Genomic DNA, 10,579 nt, shown 5'->3' on the forward strand with positions numbered 1-10,579 from the left:
TGGCATTTCCGTGCTCGGAAGTGACTCCATTCGTTTGGTCCTACGTTCAAATCTGTTTTTGCAAGTCATGTGATAACTTCCTTCTGCAGCTATAAGATCATTTACACAAGCTAGTCGCACTCTTAAGAATGAATCACACTTTGCTGCTTGTAGGATTCTGCTGCTGACTTTCATTTCTTGTATGAGATGTAGTTTTTCTTTCTGATCTTGTTGGCAAGAGATACACTGCTTCCAATCTATTGGAGCTATTTTGCTCCGTAGACTAACATTTTGCGGAGTTGGGGTGGATGCAGAGGAACTTTGTTTGGTATCTTTTTTCGATTCTGCCTTCAATTTTCTTTCTATTTCACGTTTATTCATGTATTTTGGTCGGCATTTCCTATGCCATAAGAATTGCTGAGGCAAGTCTCCATGAAGTATCTCAGTAAGTCGATTGGTTGCATCTCGGAAATTGTCATGATGTAATTTCATCCGGAGTTGTTTTATAGTGTCAGCTGACTGGAGGCTATCCTTACTAACTGTCATGAGATTTTGCTTATTGTCTTCCTGGCATATGATGCATAACTGTGGGTCCGGGGACATTAAGCTTTCTTGAGTATAATCTATTGCTTCAGCCATGGTTTCTGTCACCAATTGACTAATTCAGACCTAAAAGAAAGAGTGAGTTTTCTTAGAATACGAATGCAAAGTCTAAGACATCGATATGTATTAATTTAGCTAGCTCATTGAACCAGTAATGTTAGCTAGCCACTAACATTAGCTAATCCCAGCAACTAGCTGACTAACATGAGGTAGTTAGGCTTCTTTTAGTGATCAAAAATGCTAAAATATATACTGCAATTATTTAAACTACATAAAACATGTCAAATTATCAAAATATACACTGGACATGACTTTACCTGTTAGCTGTCTCATGTTTCTGATCAGCCGTTCTGAGAGGTGTGAGAAAGGCTAAGCTTGGGGGGTGGGGTGGGGTGATATTGGGGATGGCAAAGGTTCCATTCCAGCACATTTGATACATTTTACCTCAAAACAAAATACAAAGTAAGTAAAAGTAGCCTAATAATAATAATAATAACTGAGTAATTATTCATAGTTAAAAACAACTATTTTTGCAATATCTAAGCAGTTTTTTCACATTACAGCTCAAATCTGAATATGGCATCAAATTGCCCATGTAGGAAAACTTACAAAAGTACATTTAATTCATGTTTGTACCTTGTTTAGTCAAAAAGATATACTGAAAAATAGATTTCAGCCTGGCGGTGGCGGCCATGTTGGATCTCAATTTTGAGGCATTTTGGGTAATTTTTGAGCTTCATATACAGCAGATTTGGATTCAGCACCCCTTAATACCCCTAGAAATGTTGTCAGTTATAAATATTCGCAAAATGCCTTCGGGGTTCTGATTTTGTGAAAATTGACCCTGTCTAAAACAATGGCAGGTAAAAACTCCCCTTTAGGAGAGAAGAAACCTTGAGCAGGACCTGATTCACAGTCACAGAGTGATGATTATTAATTACATATAAATATATAATAAGGTATCTGTTGGATTTTATTACCTTTACCAGTAGATGTAGATTAATAAGCTATCACGCACAAAATATGTCCCAAATAAAAATGCCATAATAACATTTAGGACAATCATTTGACAGAAATTCAAAACATTATTTATGTTTTCATTGTCTTGAAATTAGAAGTTTATGTGCTTTGTTTTGTCAATGGCCCAAAAAGGTCAAAACAATAACTGATTAAAGTGATTTTAAAGCTCTTTAAAAGTTATCACATGATAAGGTCAGAAATAATAGTGTACAATTGCTTTGTCACTGTATTACTGTCTACTGCCCTTATTTTTAACAGCTTGTGCTTTTTATCATTTTACTTTTCTTATCATATTATTCTTAATTTTTTTAAATACCGTAACTTATTTGTTATTTAATGTCTAATTATGTCTTGCCGCTTTTAATGTCAATGTAAAGCACTTTGAATTACCTTGTGTTGAATTGTGCTATATAAATAAATTTGCCTTGCCTTGCCTATTAAAGTAGATTTTTCAGGTGTCCTGTGTTACAGGTGAGGATTTAAAACATTTATTTTTTTTAGATCACCAAGTAAACGTATTTCTTTCTTACATTATGAGGATAATTAGTATTTACTTTACTATTTTAATACTGTTACACACTATATTGTGTAACAGGAATATAAGATTGTGCTTTTGATAGCAAAGTAAAACAGCAAGCCTGTAGGTAAACTGTTTCTTTTCATCCTTTACTACTCATAGATTGAAAATTAAAATCAACACGCTTTGCTGTTATTACACCAGCAAGTAAAGAAATACACACATGCACAAATAATTATGAATTTTTTAATCGACAGTAATAATTGTCGTGCCTCGTGTCCTCAGAGCCGCCCCGGGTTTCTCTCAACGTGGGTCCCACTCTGGTGATGGAGGAGGGGAAGGAGCAGAAGATCATGTGTGAGGCAGAGAGCTACTATCCTCTGGATGTGGACATTACGTGGTATGAGCAGGACCCGCAAGCGTCGCGTCAGCGGGTCGGTGCGCCGCTTCCCGTGATGCTGGAGAATATCCTGATGTCCAGCCACAAACACAACACGGACAGCACCTTCTCCGTGGCGGCTTTCTTTTACCTGCAGGCGTCTCTGAAGTCTTCGGGGAGGCAGTTTACGTGCAGCGTCACCCATCAGTCCTTGAGAGTGCCCATCAGGCAGAGCTTCATCCTGGAGGTTGAAGGTAAGGAGAGGTCGCGGTATCTCAGTTCTTGCTGTACTGTGAGTTACCACCTGGTGGCAGCAGATTGTCACATCTTTTTATCTGCTTTCTCCACGGAAGAGCCATCCAGTTGGATGCTGAACTTCGCTCTTGTCTTCTTGGTGTTCATACTGTTGGCAATTCTGGCTGTGATGCTGCCTCGCCTAAACTCAGGTTAGTGAGGGATAACATAATAACCCCGTAACGTCTATATAGAAGCTAATATGAAATCATTTCAAGACTAACTATTACTGTGACAGTTGACGTTTTGACGGTCAAAAGAGTAACTGTCCTTTATTTTCTCTACAGCAAGAAGACAGGTACGGGTAAAAAGATAAGAAAACCTTATTTTATGTCTTACAACCGATATTGTTGTATGTTGATGTCTCACTGACGTGTTTGTACCTGCATGTGTGTTTCTGCAGAAGAAATTCTACTGAGAGAACTTGCCGCCATGACAAGAACCAGAAGTACCAGTGAAGACAAACTATGTCTCTGATTTGCGTCGTAAACTTTTGGCGAAGACGGTTGATGAAGCAGGTTCTAAACTACTTTTGTTTAAGTTTGTGTGCAGTGAATGTCTGTAGATAATCAGGAAAGCCTGGAGGTGACTTTCAATGGTGTGAATGTACTTTTATTGATCAGGTAGAATAGATTGTTTTGGTGAAAGAGGCTTTGAGTGGACTGACATTTACCTGGTAAATGTTGGGGCGTCCAAACTAGTAATTTTGGAATGACGGGGGCCCGTCCCTCATAATGGCTGCAATGACTAATCAAATATACATCCATCCCGTGACAAGTGGGGGGGAGACAGGATGGAGAGTTGGGGTTATCTTGCAGAGAAAAAAAAGTGGCTTAATTTTCTGCATTTGTACATTGGGACTAGAGTGACACTAGGGCTGCAAATAACGACTATTCTGATAGTCGATTCGTCAATTACTACTGAAATGCTTAGTCGACTAATGAGATTATGACTCGAAATTATTAAATGGCTCTTATTTTTATTTAAATTTTCCATGTGATTGTTTGAATCATGCACTAATTATGAATTCAAGACATTAAAGATGGACACTTCATTCAAAAATACATCTTTGAATGATCTTTACTGCCAGACTGTGATGTTGCATCTGTCGCTGCCATATTGTTTACCGTGCGCTGTACTCAGCCCCCGGGTCTGGCAGTCAGAAGGCGCGCCGATTTTTTCCAGTGGCCAACCGCGGTACTGCAACCAAAAATCCCATGCGGCCCAGAAAGCTTTTTTCCCATAGACCGCAATAGTAAAAGAGAAAAGAGCCTCTAAAACTGTTCACAGGACACCTCCAGCTGCAATCCCCGGCAATTACTAATCTTTGTATTCTATATTTTTAAATCATGGACTTTATATCCGTCAAAAATGTTTTATAACGGCCAGAAAAGTAAAAGAAAAGTCTCTTTCTGGGCGTGACGTCACGGCTGACGTCACAGCCGTGTCCGAGCATTCCACGGATGTTTTATATTAATATATATTATATAATTATATTATATTAATACATTAATAATATATGTAATGCTATACATGTAATAATATACATTAATTAATATATTATATTAATACATATTATATTAATATTCGCGTCATTGCCCCGGGGCATGATGGGAGGCCCCAGAGCATCATGGGAGGTGACTCAACTGCGCATGCTCTATGGGCCGCTGTATGCGGAAGTAAACCCGGAAGTGAGAGATTTTTTCGGCGGATGCGCTGGCTGAGCAGTGTCACTACCTGATGTGAGTCCGCTACCCGATTTGAGTCACGCATGCGCAGTCGCGTCCAACATGTGCATTTCAGTGGAGAAGTAGTGTTGTCATTACCCGATTATTGATTAAAATGAGCGACTTTAATGTTTCCATCATCTCCATGCCTACATGGAATCCGGAAGTTTCATCCCAGTTTGGGAAAAGCTGACAAATGGAAGATTACTCGTTCTATGAGTAATTACATCTTGAAAGGTAATTTGGCTATCATGCTTAGCTATGCTTGCTAAAAATAATATAAATATTTTTTGCCAAAAATAATATAAAGATTTTTTGCATCAATACCCTTATATAGCATAACCTTCCCTGTTGTTGGACGCAACTGCGCATGCGTGACTCAAATCGGGTAGCGACTCACATCAGGTAGTGACAAGCAGAATGCATTGAAATGAATGGGCGGCCATTTTTGACGTCCGATCCAGTTCTATTAATACATCCATGGCTGTACTCTACAGCGCATGTGCAATTCTCAGCATAGATAGAAAGGGAGGGAGATGCCTCACTCTGTTCATTTTTTTTGCCGACAATAGTCGTCTAAGACAATTTTATCATCTATTTTGGTGGACAACGCCGACCAATCGTTGCACCCCTAAGTGACACAAACTCAACAAAGTAATTCATTTTATGAAATTAGAAATGTTCACCATTTATTTGTATTTTATGTGTGATCATAGTTGGAAAAATGTGTCTGTTTAACTGTTTATTTTTTCTTTTATACATATAGTGTTTTTTAAAGGGTGTCACTTTGTGCTTTTGCTTCTTGTCTCAAATTCTGTTTTGATCCAGTTCCTCTTCATATTTTTCTGACATTAAAGAAAACAAAAAAAAACTCAAATGCTGAAGGAGAAATGTGAGCTTTAAACCGTATTTGAAGCATTGTTATCGTAGGCCTGTTTTTTTTCCTTGAATTCAACTTTTATATTTTCATCAATCCTGTGTTCACTTCTTTATGTAAACTTCTTATGTTCACTGTCAACAAATCAAAATCACGTTGCAGATCAGAGTTTGTGGTTCTGTCTCCCATTTGTCCCCAAAAAATGCCCAAGAAAAATAATTGTTTCCAATGTAAACATTTATTTAAAATATAAAAAGTGTTCAAATGAAGAATTAAGAAGTGTGTCTTAAAATTGGTTTTAGTAGGTACAGCACTTTGGTCAGCAGAGGTTGTTTTAAATATGTTGTATAAATAAACTAGACTTGATTTATTTTTTCATTTGAGTCCTGTATTGATTTCAAATGTCTATGTCACATGGTTATAAAGCGATTCAAAACAACAAAAAAAGGAAAATCAAATACGAACCTTTTTCCTCGTATAAGTATATTTAAATAATATAAGAGTCCCCAAATATAATACAATGCATGTGTTTTATTTGACACATGGATCGTTATTACTAACTGTAATGACAATTTTTCCTATTTCCAAAGGTTTTCCACCTACAAGCTTTTGTCATTACTTCACAGGTGCAAGACTTAAAGTTAAAAAAAAAAATCCTGAGCCTGAACTTTTTTCCGGGAGCGGGGGCACATGCGCTCGGCAATTTGGCAAGGAACAAAAATGACATCATTTGAATATTATTTTCCTTTTCACTATGGATGCTTTTGATATCAAGTTTCGTTAGTTGTCTTTGTGTTTGACAGGGTATAAGATTAACTACAATCTAAAATATGAATATTTTAAATTAAAGGTCATAATGTCATAAGGAAAGGTGAAACTCAGGCAGACTAATTAATTGGTGGAATTATTGATTAGAAACCATTTAATGCAGTTTTTTAAAAAAGCAGTCAAACTGCACGCCGAGAAAAAAAACAAACTCCATACGCCGGAGATCCGGCACGGTGCCGGAATACTTTAAGCCTTGGAACTATCTGCCTTTTCAAGAGAAGAACAATCTCCCCCAATGACACTGAGCATGTGAGGATGGTCATGTCTCTATTAGGACCAAATTAAAATAAAATATTTTACAAATGACTAACAAACTGAACTGAACTGAAAAAAAAATAAAAAAATATATACTGTATTTTCTGGACTATAAGCCGCACCTGTATATAAGCCGCATCCGCTCTATTTGTAAAAAAACAATTAAAAAAAGATATACAAGCCGCACCTGCATATAAGCCGCATCCGCTCTATTTAAAAAAAAAAAAGATATGCAAGCCACAGATATTTATGTTGTTAGATTAGATATTTACTACATGTACAGAAGGATTTTGAACTGTAAATGATGTACATGTTTGTACCTAAATAGATCCTTTCCTAACAGTGTCTTTTAACACGGCAGCAACTTTGCTGATTAAAACGGGACGGAACCAAGAGAAAATAACCGGTATTTATTTATCTATTTATCTGTTTGAAATCTGCTTCTACCTACTTCTATCTGCTAAAGAAGAAGTAGCGTATTCTTCTTTGCATTTATTTTGTCTTAGTTTTTATTCTAATTCCGGTTAGAGCGCCCGAGCGGTGGAAGAAAAATCCACAGAATAGCTGCACCTTTGTATAAGCCGCATGGTTCAAAACCTATGAAAAAAGTAGCGGCTTATAGTCCAGAAAATACGGTATATATATATATTTTTTTTTTAAATTTTATTCTCATTAAATTATGGAATAATTTTTCAAAATGTTTCAAAATATGCCTATTTGTGGAAAAATATGTAGTATTGGAGTTACATAAAAGCTTGTTATTTGTTTTCTTCCTAATTGTCCTTGTGGTCAAGAACCCCCAACAAAAAAATGGTTCGGCCGCTGATCAAAATGTGATGTTATCATTCAATTCAACCATTAGAATGGTCAAAATGTCCGGTCAGCACAAGTCCGGTGCTCAGAAAAGAAGAGAAAAGAGAAGAAGAGAAGAAGAAAATAGAGGCCTCAGAGATTCTCTACACAAATATTTTAAAAGGGTGGTGACAGTGAAGCTGGAATTAATAAAGTCAGCGTAGAGCAAGGTAAGAAACATCGCAGCCAACGTTTACCAACCTTGTAACTTAACCTAACTGGCTAGCTCTAATGTTGACGTCCATTACCTTGTATAAAAACCTGAAGAGCAGAGGGAGAGGAGAGGAAGAGGAGAAGGAGAGATCCGGGCGCAGGGGGGCCCATCTTTGATTATTTTGGCCGGGGCCCTGGCAAGACTGTCAGCTGGCCTGCCTGCAGTCACCTGTCTCCACCTGCAGCATCTAAAGTACCTGCAGCCACCTCTATCCACCTGCTGACAGTCATCTGAGGACCCAAACATCCATCTGCAGTCTCAGCTGGTGGATTGTTAGGCCCAATCCCAATTCAACTTCACTCGCCCTTCTTTTCTCCACTCGCCCTTCTTTTCTTCCCTAACCCCTAAAAAAGAAGGGGGAGATTTTAGGGCACTTGAAATCTAGGGTACTTGGCCCAGGTGCCTGCCCCATTTCTCCTACTCCCCCTCGTTTTCATCCCTACCCTGATCAGGAAGCAGAGAGCCAAAAGCTGTTTTAATTTCAGCTGTAGCGCTGTTAATATGGCACTTTATTAAGTTTTAATATTTTTTCAGCCATAAAGGTAACCTTACGATCCGCTCAGTTTATCCAAATAACGCCTGTTAAGAAATTTGACCCGATGTTTTCGGAGATGAGAGTCCGCCGCCCCCAGGGAGCAGCAGCAGCTCACAGCCCGAGAACAGACGTGTCTGCCGGGTTAAGCTGCTGCGTCGCCCCGGGAGAGAAACCTGTAGCTCAGTTGTAGCTACGCCTGTTAAGAAATTTGCTCCGAAATTTCGAGATTTCTGCCTTTCGGCTCCGGAGCTTGGGTCCGCGTACATCGACGCAGACCTTATGGCGTAGGTTACGTAACCTCCGCCGTAAAAATCGCTTTATTCTGGCGTGATCTTCGGCAACTTTATCTGAAAGTGTGTAAATTACCCAGATAACAGCTGGATTACTTTGTGGTTTCTGAAAACTATTATATCAGAAACATCCAAAACAAATCTGACGAGTCACAGGATTATTTCTCTCTATTTCTCTGAGACGAGTCTGCCTGTTTGCCTTCGGTCGGCGAGTCAAATCGAAGCAGAGCCTACGCCGAGTTTACGTAGCCTACGGCGTAGCTTACGTAGCCTACGGCGTAACCTAACAGCCTTTACTCCGGCCCGATTCTTCGCGACAAAAAAGGGATTATGTACATTCACTGAGTGAATATTATGAAAGTAAAATATTGGTTTGTAACTAGAAATGTAATCAAAACGCATTTTTATGCAGAAACTAACTACGACGAAAAGCATTCTGGGAAATTTTCATACCCCCTCGCTCGCCAAGTGAGCATCTGAAATCCCTCGATCCGTATGGGCTATTCTCAGCCCCTAGCCCTCGTTATGCCCCCTCCCCCTTGGTGAAAAGAGGAATTGGGACACCAGTGAAGGTGTGAAGAAAACGAGGGCGAGGGGTTCAATTGGGACGCAGCCTTAACCACCTCCTCCTCCTCCGTGTGCCACTGCAAACATATAAATCAACTGTATTTCCAGTGAGCTGATGAAACACAATTATCATTTACCGATCACCTTTTCATCCTGAACTATAACTGTTTAAAGTTTTTTTTTTTTTTTTTTTAAATACACCTAACCATAGTTATGTTTTCAGATGTATCACATTGTCTATTTTTGTGTCTTGTGATGAAAATCAGATGACTTTTGATTGCAGTTACTGCAGAAACCCAGTTAATTCCTAGATATTTAAATTATACATGGAAAAACATTAGAACTTGGAAAACAACGGTGGAGTTAAAGTGCCTGCAGCATGTGCAAAAAGCTTTTGGATGTGAGTGGTCACTGTGAGCACGTTGACAAATGTGTGGGTAGATTGAGCTCTAGCGCCCTCTGCTGGTTGAAAAAGCTTACAGCACCTGGTATTCCCAGGTGGTCTCCCATCCTAGTACTAACCAGGCCCGCCCGACCCTGCTAAGCTTCCGAGATCAGACGAGATCAGGCGTATTCAGGCTGGTATGGCCGTAAACAGAAGCTGTGGCTAGAAATCCCCCTTATATAGTGTTGAACATGTGGACAACAGCGATCCACTGTTTACGAGGCAAAGGAGCATAATGTTGGTTTGAACACCAGTCACCGTTGAACTGGGTAAAGATGGAGGAATTCACAACTTCCCAAATCCCCTTATACCTCTACCTCTATTCAACAAATGTATCCGCTCCGAAAAAACGCTGCGTACCCCTTTGTTAGAAACACACTGATAGTATGGCATGAGGTGTTATCTTGGGGAAAATGCTCCTTTATCCCAGTTTTCTCCTATTTGGTGGAACAGAAACGTCACACCTGGCACTAATGACCTTGGTTTTAAGTTATGGTCAGATAGAGATATAAGTAACATCTCAGACCTGTATGAGAATGACACTCTTTTAAGTTTCAGTGAGGTTAACCAAAAGTTTAGCATTGATTCTAAACATTTCTTCAAGTATCTTCAGATAAGAAGTTTCATAACAAAGACACAGAACTCTATAAACCTTCCTGGTCTAAATTCTTTAGAAAACATAGTTTTGAACTATGATGGTCCAGCTGGACTAAGCTGTGAGACGGCAGCCGTCTCACAGCAAGATCGTCCTGGGTTCGATTCCCGCCGGGGACGCTGTGGGTGCTGAAGTGCGTGTTAGTTCCCCCATGATTTCAGCACCACACCCTGGGTGGGGTTGGCGAACCCTTTCTGCGTGGAGTTTGCATGTTCTCCCTGTGTTCCCTTGGGTAGCAAGGTGAGCTACCTTCACAAAAACATGAACACAGTCCTGGGCTATACATGCCCCCTCTGGCCAGCCGGGGCGCCAGATGGGGTGAGGAGGATCCGGCCGGAATAACGTGATCCTTCCACGCGCTACGTCCGGCCGGAGAAGCCCCACCCTGCCTCGTGAAAAGATGCGGCCTGCTCACTCCTCAGGTTAAGGAGGAGACCTGAGCTCAGTGCAGGGCAATGCCCAGGACTGTCTAGGTAGGAGCACTGGGTGATAAAAATGGGGAAAAAACTGGGATAAAAATATATAAAAAAAAAAAAAAAAAA

At 39.7% G+C, this 10,579-nt stretch overlaps 1 pseudogene; it reads right to left on the reverse strand.

Annotated features, from left to right (window-relative positions):
• Positions 1-9,410: 9,410 nt before the first annotated feature.
• LOC133457588 (5S ribosomal RNA) lies at positions 9,411-9,533 on the reverse strand (annotated as a pseudogene).
• Between the last annotated feature and the right edge of the window lie 1,046 nt (positions 9,534-10,579).

Source organism: Cololabis saira, chromosome 12, assembly GCF_033807715.1.
Source record: "Cololabis saira isolate AMF1-May2022 chromosome 12, fColSai1.1, whole genome shotgun sequence".
Lineage (NCBI taxonomy): Eukaryota > Metazoa > Chordata > Actinopteri > Beloniformes > Belonidae > Cololabis > Cololabis saira.